The sequence below is a fragment of the Felis catus genome, chromosome A1 (genome assembly GCF_018350175.1).
Source record: "Felis catus isolate Fca126 chromosome A1, F.catus_Fca126_mat1.0, whole genome shotgun sequence".
NCBI lineage: Eukaryota > Metazoa > Chordata > Mammalia > Carnivora > Felidae > Felis > Felis catus.
In genome coordinates this window covers 46,412,931-46,431,684 of record NC_058368.1, presented here as the reverse complement: position 1 = coordinate 46,431,684, position 18,754 = coordinate 46,412,931, and the positions used below count along the sequence as shown (strand labels likewise).

General features: G+C 37.6%; 1 protein-coding gene across 2 annotated transcripts in view; it reads left to right on the top strand.

Annotated features, from left to right (window-relative positions):
- DACH1 (dachshund family transcription factor 1) overlaps nt 1–18,754 on the top strand; it is a 432,209-nt gene that overhangs the window by 219,836 nt on the left and 193,619 nt on the right. The window lies entirely within an intron of this gene.

Here is an 18,754-nt window from a genome sequence, read left to right as displayed (position 1 = left end):
CGTTTCCAGGGTGATTAAGTGAGATGCCTAAGGTCAGTGAGTAAGTTGTGGATTCAAATTTTATAAAATCTTCACATTTGATCTAGCGTTCATGCATGCAAGTATTTATAAAACAAAATTCTTCATGGGGAATATATTTTCTACCAAGTTCTATTATTGATCCTGGGAAATACAGTTGAAGGAACAGATTTATGGGAGTGATGTCATGCTCTGGCTCTGCCATTCGTTCTGAACGGGTAGTGGCAGCAGCTCTTTAAGTAGTAGGGATAGTACTGAAAAGAAAGAAAGAAAGAAAGAAAGAAAGAAAGAAAGAAAGAAAGAAAGAAAGAAAGAAAAAGAAAAAGGAAAGAAAAGAAAAGAAAAGAAAAGAAAAGAAAAGAAAAGAAAAGAAAAGAAAAGAAAAGAAAAGAAAAGAAAAGAAAAAGGAAAGAAAGGCAGTAAAGGGCCCAGTATGATGTAACAATAGCAAAACCAAGGAAGGAAGGAAACTGTCACTAGGGAACATGCATGTATATTTTTCACACATCCTATGTCATTTAATGTTCTTAGCAATTCTGTGAGACACAGGCAACATGATTCTCCTTATTACAGCTGGGGACAAGTTAACTGAAGCTGACAGAAATTAGATCTTGCAAACAGAGGCCATCTTACCTAATGACAGCAGACTGCAACTCACATCTTAGACAGCAAAGTCTGTATTTTTTGCCCTACATTGTATTTCTGCCGTTGTTCTCCATTTTAAACTTTTGTTAAAAATTTCTGTTTTGCCATTGATGGTACCAGGGATGGAAGGAAGAGACCAAACAGCCCTGACATGGCAATGAACATGTGTTCCTCTTAAAGCCACTGTTGCCTCTCTCTTTCCTCCTTTCTCTCTCCTTCCCTCCTTCCCTTGACCTCTGTTGTTGCCGTTTCAAGTTTTCCTACACTGGTTCACATCCTTAAGAAGGCAAATATTTCTAGTACTGTATCAAAGCATTGAGTGATATCACCACCAGTTTTAGTCAGCTTACTGTCACAGGAAATGTTTAAATATTTGGGAGTGCCTGGGTGGCTCAGTCTTTTGAGCATCTGACTTTGGCCCAGGTCATGATCTCATGGTTCATGAGTTTGAGCCCTGCATTGGGCTCTCTGCTGTCAGCTCAGGCTGCAGGCTTCGGATCATCTGTCCCCACTCCCCACCCCCACCCTTCCCTCTCCCCTCTCCCTGCTCCTTCCCCCTCTCTCTGCCCCTCCCCTGCTCATATTCTCTTTCTTAAAAAGAATAAACATTACAAAAATAAAAAATAATATAAAATATACTTTTGATACAGCTCAAATGTGACCAGTTCCTTCTTGTCACATTCCGTAACAGTTGTCTCATATGTATTTGTCCAGCAATCAAATGAAGGACACCACCTTATTATATATTCCATAGGCGTGCCATCTTATTATTTATTCTATAGGTATCACCAGCTAGAGGTTGGAAAGGAAACTCAAAGCAATTGAGTGCTATTTCATGTTTCTGTTCCTGGTAGCTCTAAATATAAAAATCAAGGTCACTATTATAATTTTATGGAACTTTTCTTTACAAGGCCTTCATTATGAGAAGTACCTTGAGAAAAACAGTGATATTTTCCTCTGCATCTAGGTAGTTAACTTTTGAGCAAGCATGAGAAAGATTTAAAATGATGGAAGATTTGGAATAGCAATGTAATTGGGCTTCTATTGGAGGCTGTTAGCTATTTTCTTCAATATTCCCCTGTAAGCTTTTATTACAGTCTTTGTTAGCTGCTAGCCAATAACCATTATCACTTCTTTCCTTTATAACAAAACACTAATTTTATGGAGGAATTCACATTTTTCCTCCAATTATGTGCTCATGAGGACCCAGCCCCATGTTCCATCACAGATGTGAATCATGGTGGACCTATTCTCTTTGCCTATGAGTGGTCAGGCATGATCAGGTGATGCAGCTTATGGCTAATAAGCTCTGAGTGGAGAGTCTTTAGGATTTCTCTGTGAAAGATTTCTTCAGGGGATCAAAAGAAATACATGTAATAAACAGCTCCTTACTTGTTTTTAAGTTTATTTATTTGGAGAGAGAGAGGGAGGAGAGAGAATCCCAAGCAGTCTCCACACTGTCAGTGCAGAGCCTGACGTGGGGCTCTATCGCACGAACTGTGAGACCATGACCTGAGCCAAAATTAAGGGTTAGATGCCCAACCAAGGGAGACACACAGGCACCCAACAGCTCCTCACTTTTTTGCTTAGATTCTTAGATTTGCTGTAGCCCACTTGCTGAATAACATGGAGTTGTTTCCCAATATGTTGAGGGTAGCAAAAAGTAAATATGGAAAAAATTTGGTTCCTAGACATCGTTGACCTACTGATTTAACCACCGCTAGTTGTGCTCCCGGAATTCTTTTTAGAAGACTTATTATGTTTTTAGGATTACATACTTAACTATTTAATTTGAGGATTTTTCTTACTCTTCCTCTACTTCCCAGCCAGCTTCACAGCTCGTGCTTTAAAATGCAATGATAAAATATGTCAAGATTTCACATTTCTGACAGTGTGCAGACTGTTCCAGTTGTCATCCAAGTATCATTTTTATTAACCTGTTTATAAAGTGACTTGATAGTGTCCGATGACAGACACTAAGTAAAAACTCATTTTCATCACTTAATATTATAAGCGTGGCACCCAAACATGAAATCATAATTTGGCTAAAACCTCAGGTATATTTAGTGCTACCCGACAGTGCTTTACTGTTTTCTGTTTGTCTATTTTTTGCTAAGCAGTTGATCCAAGATGCCTGGATATGGGTAAATATTAATAGTATATTTTCTTTGCTTTTTGAAACTGGTCAGAATACACAATGCTATAGAGGTTTTTATTGCAATTATCTTCCAGAGTTTAATCAAAGTGCACTAACTGCTGCACATGAAGACCTAGAAATTCTCTCAGTAAAATGTTCAAGGGTGGCATTCTTATCATAATGGCTTATTGAGGTACATTAAATACAGTAAAATAATACAGAGGTTGTTTTTTCACTGAATACAGTATACATAAATTCTTTTTTAGGTATGTTTAGTGCGCCTTAGAACACTTTGAAAGTTTCCACGTGGCTAAAATTGACAAAATGTATGGATCAACTTTTCTTTGTAACAATAACTGAAAAACTTGTAGATATTCTTGTAGATTTTCACATGAAAATGGAGAAAGCTGGGATGATGGATCCCTTCTGAAGTTCTTAGCTGTTTCATGACATGCATTAGACTTTCTGTGATTATCAACACCGTACTGTTGTCTTATTAGGAACCTTTTAGTGGCTGAAGAGAATCGTTTGCTTTGACTCTCACTGTTTGAAAGAAAAGGGATTGTAGAAGTTTTTATACCTGTTTTTGGTCCTATCAAACTGGAAAGGGCACACTCCAGCCTCAAAGACTTTTTCTGAAGGACTTACAGGCCAGAGCTCAATGTATGAGTTTGTTTCCGGACTTGAATTTCTTGAGTTCCAGAGAGACAGACTTCTATTAGGCCACCGGGCTAGAACAGCAATGTTTAGATATTATTTCAATCAAAGAACTGTGTTCCATTACCCTAGGATCTATGTCAAGCTGTGGATTAGGTTAAAAAACCAACAAAAGCTCCTGGTGGTTGAAAGATTATAAGTATTTTGCTACATTACTGCATTGCAGGCGTGAGCACGTTCCTTTAGCGTTTTAGAGTTTCACAGTGTTACAATTAATTAATTGTGTCTATCTAGCTAAAACACTAGTCCGAGTTACCGTCTGCACTTTTAATAAATCCTTTGAATTCCCTTGATCTTTCTCTTTTCTTATCCTGTGTTCTGTAGTACAACTTTCCTAAACCCATGAAACTTTGATTAATGGAATAAAGAATTAGATTCGAGATACCTGTTTTTGTTACACTTCCTTGCTTCTCTGACATTTGGGTCACTTTCAGAGTATACCTCGGTCTTTCTCACAGATGGTAAAAAAAAAAAAAAAAAACTCGGAAATTGTAAAGCATTATCATCCTGGCTAATTTGAAATAATTTTTCCACAGTTGTATGTAACTAGCCATTCACTATACACATTCAAGTATAGCATTTCTTTTCTAGAAAGTAGTTGATGTTTCATCATATTTCTTCCCTGTTTCATTTTTCTGCCCCCGACGGCATGCATGTATGTAAATCAGGTAGAGAATACGGTGGGACCCAAAATATCTTATCAATTGCTCTTTTGATACTGATTTTTATTGTAATCTTTGAGTAAGCACTTCATAGTTTCTTGAATGACCCTAGGTGTGGTTCCGTCAGTTGAGCTTCCAACTTCGGCTCAGGTCATGATCTCATAGTTTGTGGGTTTGAGCCCCGCGTGGGGCTCTGCAACTGAGAGCTCAGAGCCTGGAGTCTATGTAGGATTCTGTGTCTCCCTCTCTCTCTACCCCTCCCTCACTCCCACTCTGTCTCTCTGTCTCTCAAAAATAAATAAATGTTAAAAAAAATTAAAAATCTACTCATAGATTCTAAAAGCCTCTAGTTAATAAAATGAATTGTGCCAGTTTGCTTCAGGTTCTGATGTCCAAGTGTAACTATTTTAGAACACCTGTGTTTTTATCCTTGATAGTCTATGCATAGAACTTGATTTGAACCTCCCCCCCACCGCCCCGCTTCAGAATTCATGTTAAATTGTCTTTAATCTCTGTATTTTCCACTTTCTCCTACGTCTCTCTCACCACTCTCAGCAAATATAGAAAAGAAGCAGAGCTTCTGGTATAAACGTGCCTCATCCTTGACCCCAGGGGGAACTCATTGCTTCCCAGCTGTGAGGAGTGTATTTCTTAGTAGGGAGCCTGGTCTTCCTTTCACCTGGTGCTGCTGGTATAAGCAGCTATCATGTTCGGATTCAAAGGTGGCCAAGATAGCATCCTGAGGACATGTCCCTGGAATGAAGTAGAACCCACTTCTGTCCAAATGCTGCCAGGTGGGAAGAGGGTTCGGTGCCCTGCTGAGAGCACTGTGATTTGTGGGTGGAATCTGGCAGGAGGGGGGGTCCAGTTAGGAGCACAGAGCCAGCCCGCTTCACTTTGCTGTTTGAGAGTACCTGAAGGAAGATGCAGAACGTGGCTTCTTTCCTTTCTCACAGCTCCTATGAACTCCGTTGGCGATACAAGGGTCTACCTTATTTATGCTGTGGTGGGGAGATAAAGATGTTGGAATTAAGGGCCCAATAACTTTCATACTCGCACAGTGCCTCCTGAAAAAAAAAAAAAGCATATTCAGAACAACTCAGTTTATTTTCTTTACTAGAAAATCCTGGGGTGTGGGGGGGGGGGACCTACCGACAGGCGGCTTTTGGTTGGGGGGGTATCAGCTAAAAAGATAGACTTGTTTCTCCTAAAGATTTTAATGAATGACAATAAAATGAATTATTTTGATACATGTTTTTTTTTTAAATAAAAGGATTTTTTTGGTCTAAAATGGGGCAGAGAGTACATAAATAATGTACTTATTTACAGTACATTTAAGGGATATTCAAACTACAATGGACTTGGTGTGATAATGGGGAGATTATAAGGCATCATGTTTTGCTAAGCAGGAGACACAATTTAAGAGTTAGATTTGTGAAGAATACAACATGTCTTCCTCCCCCCTTCTGTAGTTTCACATTTGGCTAGAGACATTGTTCTCTAAGATTCAACACCTAAAGAATGCCTTTTTTTATATTGCTCAAAGCTGACCTCTGCTTTTAGAAAAGTTTATCTGCACTTTTTCATCTGTTTAGAAACATACATTTTTGGTTAAAAGATCGAAGACAATCTCTCTTTGTCTTTTTTTTTTTTTTTCCCTGAGCTAGGGAGGTTGAGATAAAAAAGAATGACTGCTTTAAAAGTCACACATGGCTGTAATTTAAGATTTTTTTCCTCTCATTGTCCGTAACAGTTGAAAGAAACCTTCAATGAAAGTTTATTAACTAGGCCAATGCCTGAGGCAATAAAGGTTCATTTATTACCAGTTTCTTGGCTGTTTTTCTTCTTCTATTTTTCGGTTAAACTCCTAGCGTAAGATAATACTTCACAAAATTAAACCTTTGACCTTCTGTAGAGTTAAGTCTCCTTTGATTAGATAAAGTAACAATTTATGGTCCAGCATGAGGTTGCACATGAAATGAATAATTCAATAGACTCCGTGTGGACGGAGGATCTATTGCTTTTGAAAATTTGAATGCTGTTTAAGGGGGGGAAAGTCTGCTTAAGTGTGTTGTCTTTATTCCGTGTGCACTTTAGCAATATTTCAAAAGGCTTTACTTCCAAGATAAAGTTAGGTTTGAATTTTCTAATTCTCTTAGGAAAGATGTGTGGTAAAAATGATGCCAAAAGCTTGGTAACTCTTCGTATGACTGTCCTATGAGTGAATATGCCAAACATTCCAGGTATTACAAAGGCTGAATTATAAAATTAAATAATTCCCTGAGAAAAGTGACCATTGCTTTTACAAATAGAGTTCTATAATGATGGGGCAATCAGATAATTATAATTTGGGATAACATTATGAGCCACTATTAACGTATCTTAAATCACAATGATATTTAATAACTTTTAACGAGAAGCAATATCGCAAAAATAAACTATAATAATAATAATAATAATAATAATAATATTAAGCCAGGTTCTTAATTTTGAAGTCAACCCATTCGGAATTAGGAACCAGTTTCTGGTCATTATGTGGTAACCTTTGTGAATAACAATAATGTTTTTAATTTCATTTTGCTTAAGTCACGTGATAAGTTTGGAATGCCATCACTCCTTGCTGAAAGAGTGCTTTTCCAGGTGTCTCTCTCATTTTTCTATGTATTCTTTTAAGAATTGTTTAGGAAGATTGAGAAAAATCTTTGCTCCATCTGTGAAACTATTTTATTGGAATTGCCTAATTACTACAGAACAGATACACATACTTTCAGGCTCGGAACTGATGTTTGTTTCAGTCTTCAACTCAGTGGAGGTAGAGAAATGTGTACACAGCACAGGTCCGTGTTTCTCATAAAGCTGTTGTGATTAGCTGGTTGTTTAAATTACTAATTGACATGCAGGAGTTGAATGCTTGAGAGAAGTGTTTTAGTTTTAGTTTGGTTCTTTTTCAATTAGCTTAAATTATTTAAGGTGAATAAATCTACTGCAGTGATTTAGTTTCTTTTAATAGAATCTCATGGTACAACATAAATTAGGTCAAGAGAAGCCACTGGATCAGTATAACTGCAGACTTTGCTCCTAAAGTAAGGGCTATAAGGAAAATTGAAGATTTGCTGTGATTTACAGTTGTTTTGAAATAAAGTGAGTTTCTATGAGAATACACAAAAGACTCACATTTCTTGCCATCTTAGGAATTAAGTGGTTCTTTCTGTCATTATGATTTTTGTAGCAAAAAAGGAAACATGAGTAATAACAACCATTGGTAGTCGTTCGTCGACATCCACCTTCTCTGTTCCTAGGTGAGCTGGGTTGCATATACTAATGCAACCTCAGAAGGGAAATCGTTTTAAAGATAGATGGCATTTATTTCTTGAGTGATAAACTACAAGATTGCCTCAAAATCAGACAATTTAAGTGATTTTTGTGCTAAAAATAATTAAGTTAGTTGACTATGATTACAATGAGGTGCCAAGGTAGAGACTTCATCTGTTTAACGGCCCACTGTCTAGGAGATGGCAATCACTTGAGACTATGAACTATAACCTATATTTCTTTTGTAATTTCCCTATCACATGGCAGTACGTATTCTTCTAAATCAATTAGGATTGTTCTTTTCTGTAATCCAACTTTAAAACTTCAACCAAAAACCTGTTTTTCCAAGTACAACTGGCCTATCACCATTCACATTTTCCTTGTAAACAAATGAGGAAAATAGCTAACTTTTAGGCTGATTATGGCGATTCAATGAAATGTTGACGTAAATATTAAAAGTTAATGACAAAAGGGTGAAGAATATACTGCCTCAACTAGTCCCTCTGTTTCTGTTGCTTTTCAGTGAACATGGCTGTCTGTTGCTCCCAACCCAGACCCTGACTTCTGTTTACAAAGTGATTGTGTGTGTGTGTGTGTGTGTGTGTGTGTGTGTGTGTGTGTGTGTGTATAATTACATTTCTTCCTGAGTCTTTCCTTGGAAAAAAAAAGTATATATTACTATATCAGAAAAAGTGTGTTGTCACATCTTTTCCAGTTACTTCTATTGGATAACTCCCCACAAACAAGACTTTCATGTAAGAAATGGCCACCTCTACAACACTTTTTTCTTATCTCCTCTCCCCTTCTCACCAACAACCACATGCTACCTGATTTCTAGAAAAAGAAAAAAAAAAAGAGACTTATTGAAGTATCAAAGGATTTAGGAGAGGATTTACATGGTGTTGAGAAACATAGTTGAACATTTGGGGAGATTATTCTTAGGCTAAAATGCCAATGAGGTGACTCTTTTGCAGGAAATTAAATTTATGACACCATTTCCTCTTTTCACTTATTGTACTGCCTGAACTGTCACCGATATATTGACAAGTAGCCTCTTTAAAAAACATCCTTTCAGAATGTCACACACTGTCAGTTATTCTCAGGCTAGTACGAAGCACCTGCCTGGAGTCAATGCACTGAGTAATTTGGGGTGATTGAGTCACGTGAGTAGTAAAATGAATTGCTCCTTAGACAAACATGAGGACATCTAAAGAACAGTTTATTGGAGATGGAATAATAATAAGGGTGCTTTAAAGAAAATTGGAGTCAAAGTTTACCTATTTCTGTTTGTTTCTATTTAGAGTTGTTCTATATTCAGGACATAGGAAAATAATTATTTGCTCTTCTCTTTTGTTCTTGTTGTGCTGTAAATAGAGGACTCAGGTTAATATAAATACTGTATTTTACCTGTAGTCCAGGTTGAAAGCTTTGTGCACAAAGTGGAAGACCATTGTTTCTGTGGCAGATATATTCTAAATTCTATAAAACTGAATTCCAAATGAACAATTTGGTCAGGTTTCTAAATGAAGTCAGCTTTTACTTTCTTTTTTTTTTAATATATGAAATTTATTGTCAAATTGGTTTCCATTCAGCTTTTACTTTTAACATCATCTGAGCATCTATACCCTTGACTTCCTATGCCGTCTATAAGCTACTTGAGCAAAGGGGATTCATTTTCTTTCAGTGATCCCTTGGTTTACAGTATTCTGTACTTTTCTTTTTACATTTATTGACAGAGTCAGTGTGGTCAATGCTGCACTGGGAGTTAAGGGAATTGGGATCACTCTATCATTATTTAATGGTGTGACTTTATAGAAATGATTAACCTCACTGACCTTAAGTTTCATCATCAGTAAAATAAAAGGGTCGCATTAGATAGTCTTTTTCGTCTCCATGTTTTATAAGTCTAGACCCTGAGTGGCTGTTAACTATTTTTCTAAAGGCAGTAATGTTAACAGATGGAGTAAAAGTGAGAATTTTATATTCAAGACCTTTTTGTGCCCGAGTTCAACGTTTTAAACATTACCTATTTTCTTATTTTAAGCCGTAGTAATTTAAAATTTTGAATTAATTGTGTTTCAGCTTGATTCTGTGAGTTAGTGATCAGAAGTTGAATGTTTCAAAAACTTCCATGGAGGGGCGCCTGAGTGGCTCGGTTGGTTAAACATAAGACTCTTGACTTTTTATTTTTAGCTCAGGTCGTCATCTCGCGGTTCATGAGATGGAGCCCTGCGTCAGGCTTTGTGCTGACGGCACAGAGCTTGCTTGCAATTGTCTCTCTCCCTCTTTCTCTGCCCCATCCAACTCTCTCTCTCAAAAAAAAAAAAAAAAAAAAAAAGTAAAGAATTGAAAAAAATTCTTCAGTGATTTAACACATGGCCAAATAACATAACATCTCTATGGTGTTCCCTCCACCGACTTCCCTGCTATTATTCCTTTGCTCTGAGGGCTTGCGATTTTAAGCTATTCAGAATAAGAATGCTAAATTTGATATCTATTAGATTGATTATTATTATCAATATTATAATAAACTCTTTCCATATGTATCTCCAAATTAGTGGGGGGTTTTGTTAATCCAAACATTTAAAAAATCTAATTAAATCAATTGAAAAGCTGAAAACTGGTGTAGGGAGTGTTTCCATTAATGGCCTTAAAGATCAATTTCCCTTTTCTCTGCAGAATATAAATGTGTTTTAAAGGGCAAGAAAAGTCAGTCTAATGGACATTAGGAGACACATTCACATTCAAAATCTTCAGTCTATTCTGATTCACAATTAAGTTGCTTATTCCAGTTGCTTATCATGTCTGTTATTAATCATTCAAGGGTGAGGACAGGTATATTTCAATCACAATTTCCCTTTATTTAGAAAGTATCGAAAAAATAAATAACTGAAAATTAGTGTCAGTTTTTTAGACAGCTGGTATTTAAACAAGGATTGGAAGAAAACAGGGTGAAAAAAGGGTACTGGTATTTTTAAGTTGTTATATTGAGCCAAAAGTTCTTCTAAGACTTGGAGTGATTTCAACTGAGTTGTAATTCAAACTTATATGGAGCTTACAATGCACCTTCCACCGAGTTTTGCAAAGAGTCTATAGGAACTGTCAGGAGCAGAAAGATTACTTCACAGTAATGACTGTTGAATTGAACTATGCTTTTTGATGTTTTACTTTCTGAATTGAATTGTTGGACAAGATTAATTGCACACAGTGAGAGTTTTAAATGAATGGCTATGTAAAGCATTAAGTTTCTCTGTATGCCACTTGGGGGGGAGGGCAGCCAGGAGGTTTAAATGAATAAATGCATTTAATGTGCAAAATGCCTGGGCTAATTTTAAAACTCTTTTACTAACATCCTTTGTTGAAAATAGAAACCTACTTTATTCGTCTGTCTTGGTTATATTGCTGTGGTTGAAGTAATTTAATATTCCTGCTTTCCACTAATCTTCTAGTTCAACAGAAGTAAACAATAGGTTTCATAAATTAAAAATACACTCTTCTGAACATGCTTATAAGATTAAAAAAAACAAGGCAGTAAACATTTATGACTGAAACAAACTAGATTGTTCAAATACTGCCATGATGTATCATGTATATCAATATGGCACTGATATCAGTTAGAATGCAAACAAGGTTTTAAATGATGTGCCCCTTCATTTCAGCTGGAGAATCCGCTTCACACCATCTGCCTATCAGATGGTTAGGAACCAGGACTGCGTATTAATGCCACATGTTCGATTTTCCTCCTTCTTGTAATGGTTAGATTCATATTGCTAATAGCTGTGCATGAGCACTGTCGATGAAATTTCTGTGACGGTGGAGTGATGAGATATTTATAAGCCGCCTGTCTCCCTGAATAATCAGTAGGAAGAATGCCAGACATAAATAACTTATCAATTCCAGAATATTAATAATAACTACCATTGGCTATAATCTACTGCATCTTTAAAATGGTTTCTTCTAAATTTGGGTGAAGTGACATAGACTAATAAAAAGTCTATCATATAGAAGCTTTGACTGCTTACTATCTCTTACATAGAACTCATTTTATTTAACCATTAGCTTTTGGGAAATACATTTTATATGGAATGTGATGTAAAAGTAGACAACATATCAAACATTTGGAAGTCATCTTGATGTCTTTGAAACCAAAGATCAAAGATTGGACCTTTCAAGTTAATGAGCAAACAAACAGATCAGAGAAAGAATTTGACAGCAATATGTCTCTTTTATTGATATTTATAATCTATAGTTGTAATCTACTCTTTATCACTAGGAGTACTAACTTATTTGAAAGAAATAGAATGGGGATATTTTTCCTTATTTTAGAAAGGCTGGTCAGGATTGTATATGGCATTTGAAAGATTTAAAGGCTGTTTTGATAAAAGTTGAAAGCAGAAGAAAAATGCTATCTTTGCAAAGTAAAATAAGACTCTTAAGTGGTGACAATGCCTGCCTCTCTTCCAAATGATAAACCCATGGATTGGTTTTAGGATATTGAATTTGAAGTAGGGAAGGCTTTGTATCAATAGAGCACAGAGGGGAGATTTAGTGATTTTAAGATAAATGTGATCAATGTAGACTACTAAATGAAATGTTTAGATAGAGGCATGGGTTTTAGATTTCCATTTGTCAAGTGGCTAAATTCTCACTCCACACTGTTAGGTTGCTTCTGTCGTAGTTGCATTTTTGTGAGTAACTGAACAAGGGTAAAACCAGACATAAGGACATGATGGATATTCTGGGTTACTTGATAATATTTACTACCATTTGTGGAGGGCTTAGTATGTGCCCATGCTGTTGCATATATTATCTTGCCTTTATTCTCCACAACATCCCTATCAAGTCAGAATTGATATCTCTGTTTTAAAGATGAGAATTTTGAAGTCTTAGGAATTCTATAACTTGCAGCAGTATCCCAGATAAATTTGATGCATGTTGTCCAAAGTTTGTATGGCTTTTGGAGTGCTGCTTTTTAACCATCACGTATTTACCCTCTACATGATAGATAGTTTAGGTAACTAGTAATTTCCATGACAGTAACTAAAGATTTTAGCAGAGCATCAAAAAGTGAAAGTAAAAGAAATCTGTAAGCCAAGATGAAAAAAAACAAACTTTTAACAATATGCGGTTAGAAAAGTAATACAGAATTTTCTCTGAAGGAGCAGATCAGAATGAAGACCACAGAAATGAGTTTGTATCATAATTCGGACAACAATATGAAAAGTCGCGTTTTAAAATTCTGTGTAGGGGCGCCTGGGTGGCGCAGTCGGTTAAGCGTCCGACTTCAGCCAGGTCACGATCTCGCGGTCCGTGAGTTCGAGCCCCGCGTCAGGCTCTGGGCTGATGGCTCGGAGCCTGGAGCCTGTTTCCGATTCTGTGTCTCCCTCTCTCTCTGCCCCTCCCCCATTCATGCTCTGTCTCTCTCTGTCCCCCCAAAAATAAATAAACGTTGAAAAAAAATAAAAAATAAATAAAATTCTGTGTAAAAGCCTATTTATTCTTTTAAATTGTAAATGTAGAGATAGGGAGATTTAATAGGAAAGAAAAAGAAACCTAAATCTTTTTGCATGATATAAGGCTTATGGTCTTTAACCTAGTTTTGATATACAATCCCTTTCGTGAGGGCCAACTGGAGGTCTGGCAGTGTACAAACTATGACTTACTATCCTTCCTGTGAAGGAAAATGTCTTTTTTTAACAAAATATTTCTTAGTCCATTATCTTATTAGTGCCAAATGAGTTTTAAGAATACATTTAAGTGTCTCCATTGTTAATTACATTGGATTTAGAATGTTTTTTTAACATTCTTAAAAAATATTTATTTACTTGTGAGAGAGAGAGAGCAAAGGGCAGAAAGAGAAGGGGACAGAGGATCCCAAGCAGGCTCTGTGCTGACAGCAGAGAGCCCAACATGGAGCTTGAACTCACAGACAGTGAGATCATGACCTGAGCTGAGGTCGGGTGCTTAACCCACTGAGTCATCCAGGTGCCCCTGGATTTAGAATCTTTTCAAATAAAATGAAATTGTTTCATATTTGTCTTGTCAGTTCAGTACGTGTTTCTGTTTTGGTGTATGAGATACTTTCACTGTGCTCTGAGAGCATAAAAAAGTGAGTTTGGTGAGGTAAGATAGGTGGGTTAATCATTCCTTAGTGTAAGAGATCATTCATTTGTTCCTTCCTCGTATGATGATACACACACATACTCTGTCTCTCTCTCTCTCTCTCTCTCTCTCTCTCTCTCTCTCTCTCTCTCTCTGTCTTATATCTATCTCTATATATTTGTTATGTTTCCCCCAATGAGAGAAAGAATTCTTACCAATTCAAGAATCCAAAGTGATTACCCAAGCTTTTCAGTAACAGTTATCGTACATGCCAAATAGATTCATGCATGTAAGTGGCTGCTGGAGTTAGTAATGTACATGACTGCTGCATCAATAACATACCGACGTGCTGCATTACGTGGCTTACCTTTTCACTTCCGCTGTGGTAGGCCAAAGGCACACGAAGATTCATTTTTATTAAAGTCTGCATCCTACTAGAGCAGTACATCTCAAACTATGATTCCTTCGTCCAGCCTGATTTTGTGTTTTAACAAGTTCCCTTGTTGATTCTGAAGCACACTCACTTTTGAAAACAACTGTAATGATCTACTCAGTTAAGAAACTTTGATTATGTGATGCAGACACACTTTAGTGTAAATTACTGTCTTCAAATAATCTAAGGGCAGTAAGCCCTCAGAATCAACCGGTTTGTTGAAAGGTAAAAACACAGATTCCTCAGCCCATCCCAGACAGTCTGTGACTGTGTCCTTGGAGAAGATAACCTCTAACTACCATGCATGATGGCTGGATTTGATGTTGACTCTCACTTTAAGAAATACTGAATTACCTAAGTCTGAGATAAAAATGGTTCATCTTGCTTGGGAAGAATTAAAAGCAGTGGTAAATTTGCAATATAATGTACTTCAAGGTGGGCTACTGAAGGAGGACATAACAAAAATTCTCACTTAGGAAAGGGTGAGTGAGGGGTGCCTGGGTGGCTCTGTTGGTTAAGGGTCCCAGGTCATGATCTCACAGCTCGTGAGTTCAGGCCCCTGATCAGGCTCTGTGCATCCGGCTCTCAGAGCCTGGAGCCTGCTTTGGATTCTGTGTCTCCCTCTCTCTCTGTCCCTCCCCTGCTCGCTGTCTGTCTGTCTCTCTCTCTCAAAATAAACATTAAAGAAGAAGAAAAGGGTGAGGCAGGGAGGTAAATGTTATGGGTTCCCAGTATTTACACAAGTAGGCAATTCTTGGTTACATGAAAATGTTTTCACAGTTTGAATTCTCTATAAAGTATAGACCAAAAGCTAGACTTATTTTGTGAATTTATAACAATTTTTTTTTCAAAGACAACTTCATTTTGGAGCAAAATATACAATGGGACTTCTTTCTAAGAGCAAGTTGGGGGGGGCGGGATTTGAGAATTACATCAGAGATTTGAAAGGGCCACTGCAAGGTCAACAGGAAGTGCAATAAATACAGAGGGCGGATGAGCCTTTTGTGATCCTCTCCAGCCCTAGGCAGATGTAGCTTGGGAGAGTCATGCTTTATATTAAATTAATGAAATTTGCTGCTTCTAATATATTCACATTGATTGTAACATAAACATAATGCTTTAAATTACTTACATAGATATTGTCAAAATAGTGACCATATTTCTCCTGTGGCTTTCCAAGTAGTCTAGTCTCAGAAGTGTTTTTTCATTCTGTGAGAATTTGTGGCAGGCATTGTGGTAGATGTTTGGGATACATATATTAAGGAAGTATTTCTGTCCTTTTGGTGTTATAACCTAGTTAGAGGAACTAGCTTTAAACGTATCCTCCCCCCTCCTAAGAAAGAGCATTAAAGAAGTCAAGAGTTTCTCTGCTCAGATTGCACATTGTAATGTCCTGAGGAACAGTAAACTCAACCCCAAAATATACAGATGCAGCAGTCCCAGCCAGAATCCTCATAGGGTAGGGTTCATGCATGTAAGTGGTTTATTTGCATGGCTTAAAAGCTCCATGAGTGATTCTGATGCACAAAGGATGGTAGAGTCACATACACAAACCAGTGGATGGCTAGCTCTACTCTTGAGGAGTAGGGAAGGTCAGCTCTTTAAAAGAAGTACATTTTGGAGTGCCTGGATGGCTCACGTTGGTTAAACGCCTTTCTCAGACTCAGGTCATGATCTCAGTTTCTGAGTTTGAGCCCCACATTGGGCTCTCTGCTGTCAGCACAGAGCCCACTTCAGATCCTCTGTCCCCCTCTCTCTCTTCCTGCCCCTCCCCTACTCATGCTCTCTCTCAAAATAAATAAAGAAATACATATTTTTTTTTTAATTTGAAAGAAGTATATTTTGAGCTGATTCTTGAAATGTTGATAGCTATTTCTCAGGTAGATTGAAGAGTTAGGAACCTGAGCTCACTTCTCCTAGAGCATAATATTTACGCCATCAGATAAGGGACACAGGGGCTGGTCTGCGGTAGGGGCAGGGACAGGGATTAGGGAGCTTTTCTAGAAGTGGGAACAACCTGGACACAGTCTGGTTTGGAAGGAGGAATGTAGTCCATTTGAGGAAATGGGAGAAGGCTGAAGTGTCTATAGCACAAAGAGGAAGTGGGACCTGAGCGAACACACAGTGCTACATGGACAGGCAGGGGACTGAGCATGAAGGGCCCTGACAGCCATGTGCAGTGCCCCACTTGCTTCTAAGAGTAGGCATTGAATGTCATGATTGGATTTTCTTTTCTACAAGATTATGTTGACTGCTGTATGAGTAGTAAGAGGTTGGAAACGGGGAAAGGGGAAGCTGTTGAGAGGCTATTGCAGGACTCCACTGAAGAAAAGGCAGAGCTGGCACTAGAGGGAGCCGGGAAAATGGAGAAAATTGCTTGAATTTGAAAGCTATTAAAGTGTTAGAATTGTGAGCCAGGTGAGTTAGTGGAACTAAAATCAGCAACTGCTGAAAATGTCATAGTTTTTTTTTTTTTTCTGCCTTCATTAAACTAGACTAACAATTCAGTATTTAAAAGTATTACAGCCTGGGTGGTTCATTTGGTTGGACGTCCCACTCTTGATTTTGGGTCCATTCATGATCTTGGTGTCATGGAATCGAGCCCCACGTTGGGCTCCATGCTGAGCATGGAGTCTGCCTGAGATTCTCTCTCTGTCTCCCCCTCTCTCCCTCTGTGGCTCTCCCTCCCTCTCAAATAAAAATAAAAATAAAAATAGTGCAATACTTCTTATAAAAAATTATTAGATAGTTCAGTTTTATCATGTATGGGTCACACACTTCTAGGAGTCCCCCTTATCTGCAGTTTCCTTTCCCCAGTTTGGTCAACCATGGCTTGGAAGCAGATGATCCTCTTTCTGAAAAATCATCAGAAGGTCAATAGGAGCCTAATGCCAGGTCACAGTGCTTGTGTCATTCACCTTACTTCATCTCATCATGTAGGCAATTTATCATCTCACATCATCATAAGAAGTGTGAGTGCAGTACAATGAGATATTTTGAGGGAGAGAGACTGCATTCACATAACTTTTATTACAGCATATTGTTGTAATTGTTCTATTTTATTATTGTGAATCTCTTTCTGCCTAATTTATAAATTAAAGTTTGTCATATGTATGTATGTATAGAAAAAAAGCATAGTATACCTAAGATTCAGTACTGTCTGTAGTTTCAGGCATCCAATGGGGGGGTCTTGGAACATGTCTCCCATAGATAGAGGGGGAACCACCGTATACCTTTTGAAATTTGTATTAGAAATGTAAAACCGTGGGAATAAACTGCCAAGTGGAAAAGTAGAAGAGTACCATTCATAAGATCAGGTAAATAAAATTATAAAAAAATATTTTTAAAAGTCAAGGGTTAAAGAGAGAAGGAAGATTCTTCTAGCTAAGGGGGCTATGGCCAGTCCACCATATCCTGCAGGAATCATGGCTAGGACTGGGCTTTTTGAGGAACTAGAATACCTAGTGTTTAATAGCATGATGTGGCCTTCTTCACATAGTCTATCTCATTTAATCCTCATATTATCCCTTTGTGAATAGAATGAATTTACAGGTGAAGAAACAATATTCAAAAAGGCTTTATGGCTGGTCTAAGGCTATATCATGCATAGTTATGTTTCAAATTCAGTAGAATTTGATTCAGATCTATATAATAATAACAGATCTCAAGTTGTAGTTTTATCTTCCTTATTTGAATACAAGATATACCTGCTGCATAAAGCAAAGATAAAGACCCTGGAAGTGTTATACGGTAGAGATGAGGCCACACGGGGTAATGAAGGGAAGGGACATGTAGGATAGTCACATTTGTGACGAGGCAAAATCGAGGAAGAGAGAGTTGCTGGGAAACATGAGAATTTTAACAGGAAAGAAAATGTTCTGAAACACCTTTGAAGGAAATGAGTAACTGGGGAGTAAATTCAATCATAGGAAGATGAGAGAATCCGTTCAAGTTGGGACTTAAAAGGCAACAAATGTACAGTGTAGACCCAGATGAATTCTTTGAGTTTACATCAGTGCCTTTTTAGAGGGTGGTTATCAGTTTTTCACTCAAAGATCCATTCTGAAGGTCTTGTTGCATTGGGCTAAAAGTCCTCTTTGGTCTGATCTGAAGGAAAGGTGAGCTCTCCTAACATCTATAAAAAAAAAAAAGCAGAGATTTCTAGGGGGAAAAAAAGACTTTCTTATAATTTCCGAGGCTGTAACATTTGCTGTAGAAACTAGAAGCGATGATTAGTGGGGAGGAAAAGAGGAGAGAGGTGTTCAGTCTCTAATCTACCAGCTGGGAATGGAAATAAATCACACAGATAAATTCAAACCGAGTTGAAGCACCGTAGTCAGAAACTCTGAAGCAGCCATAGCAAAAAGAGTATGGGGAGCAGGGATATCTATATCCTCTCCTAGACTGCTAAAGTTTCAGAATTAGGGGAGATTATTCAGGCATTGCAGTGTCTGCCATTTTACAGGAGAGGGATGCCAGGATAAAGCAAACTCACTTGGTAAAAGTTCACACGTTTAAGGAAAGCAAACCACTCCCTTCCTCCAAAACCTCTCTGGCTATCTATAGCCTGTACATAAAGCATGGCCTTAACTTTCTGCTCTTCCATAATCTGGCCTCAAATTCTATTTCTAGTCTCACGTCCATTCCTATCTACCTCCTGTTCTCTGGATGAACAGAGGTGAACTGTTCTGGACAAACATGGCACAGTGGTTAAACGTGTTAACCCTG